General features: G+C 39.7%; 1 pseudogene; it reads right to left on the reverse strand.

Moving 5' to 3' along the window:
• Positions 1–494: 494 nt before the first annotated feature.
• Positions 495–1,364, reverse strand: LOC103593147 (annotated as a pseudogene).
• Between the last annotated feature and the right edge of the window lie 579 nt (positions 1,365–1,943).

The following is a 1,943-nucleotide window of genomic DNA, read 5'->3' on the forward strand; positions in this document are numbered from 1 at the left end:
ATTGTCATTTAGTTACCACTTTTTTCAGTTCTGTCTTCATTTTTGGTAATTAAGAGCTTCCCCTTATTTCTTACAAGCTCATCTTTTATTTTAAAGAATACAGGTGGTTTTTTAGCCAGAATTTCTAGGTTTTGTAATGAGAGGTTTGTCATTTCCATCTTTCTGCAGATTGTCATTTATCAGTAAAGTGAAGTGTACAACTTACTTTTTAAAAAGTACATAAAAACCACAATTTTAAAAGAATAGTTTTCCTATTCAAAACTTTTAAGATCTTGTCATTTTAGTATATTTTCTTTTATTTGAAATAAAACTATTTTCTGAAGAAGAATGAACAGCAAAAGAACAAATTTGAAATTATGCTAATTTCAGCAGTTTTAATGGTGCTTTGTTCTTGGCAAAATATGAGTACTTATTCCAGTTTTGTAGCATTTTATTTTATTTTATTTTACTTTTTGAAACATACCAGTTATTCAGTTTTGTTCTGGGCAAGAAATTTAGGACACCAGTTTGTGAGGATAAATTCCATTCATCAGGGCAAACACAGATTGCAGATAAGCCCTGGAGCTGAGGAATAGCTTTGATTCTGGGTAAAATTTGCAAGTCCTTGGCTTTCTGATCAATCTCGCGCTGATCAGTAATCTCATATTTCTCTTTTTCTGGGTCAAAGATCTCACCTTCCTGGTGTCTGCTGCTTCTTAAAATACGCATCAGTGAGATGTTTTGGGATTTTTACATTGCTGATATCAATTTTTGTGGAGGTGGCGATGACAACTTTCTGGTGTGTTCTATGCAGAGGAACTTGACTGAGGCCCAAAGGTCCGGTCACAAGTAGCAAGCCACCGCTCAGCTGCTTTGTGAAAACCACCCTCTTGCCTCTGGGTCACCAGTGAGGATGGTCACAGTGGTCCCTGAGTGATGCTAGCCAGAGGATTGTCACAGTGGTCCCCGAGTGACACTAGCTCGCGGTCTCCTCACCCACTCACTGAAGGGTTTTTGCTGTGGCTCAACAGCTGTCGAGGAACATCTTCAGTAGCATAACAGCGAGGCATTTTGCGAAGTTGAACCACCCAGACTCCACCATTCTTGTCACCACCATCTGGTTTTGTGACAGTAGCAGGAACCTTCTCTGCCTTCTTCTTTTTAATCCTGGACTTATTTGTTGAGTATTTCCTCTTGTTCAAGGCCTTTCTGGAATACATAGCACGTCGGGAATTTCTGCCAATTCCCCTGACCAGGACAGGGTTTCGGCTGCAGCCGGTCTTCCCCTTCTTGGGCTTTTTAGCCTTGAGGTTTATAACCTCGGCACTGGCGTCAGCCTTCTTGGCTTCAGGTTTCCTCTCCTTAGCATCTGGCTTTCAGCTTTTCACCTGCCCTCCTCTTTGTGCCCTACCACAAACCCAAGTGACAGAAATGAAGCATCTGGGAGCCTCTTAGTTGGCCCTGGGCATGTCCAACCCCTGTAGGTGTTGATTTGATGCCCTCCAGGTTTGGATAGCAAAGGATTAGGGTCCTGAAATCAAGTCTTGCAGAGAGGCCCCTCGAATCACTTTAATAAATACCTTCCCATGTGTGAGAACATACCTCATATTTTAAAAAACAATACATAATGCATATTTTCTTAACAATGGTAAAAATGTTTTAACAGCTTTAGTGATCAGTAACTGACACACAATAAATTGTGCATATCTAAAATGTATATAATTAAGTTTTGACATATAGATATACCTGTAAAACTACCATCACAGTCAACACAGAGAAAATATTCATCACTCCTAGAAGTTTCCTTGTGCCCCTTGGTAATTCTCCATTCTGCTCCAACCACTGCCTCAACCTGTATCCAGGCAACCGTCAATATGGCTGCTGTCACTATAGATTACTTTGAATTTTCTAAAATTTTATATAAATGGACATGGTATATACTTTTTAATGTCTGTTTTCTTTCC

Source organism: Galeopterus variegatus, unplaced genomic scaffold (genome assembly GCF_000696425.1).
Source record: "Galeopterus variegatus unplaced genomic scaffold, G_variegatus-3.0.2 Scaffold1284, whole genome shotgun sequence".
Classification (NCBI taxonomy): Eukaryota; Metazoa; Chordata; class Mammalia; order Dermoptera; family Cynocephalidae; genus Galeopterus; species Galeopterus variegatus.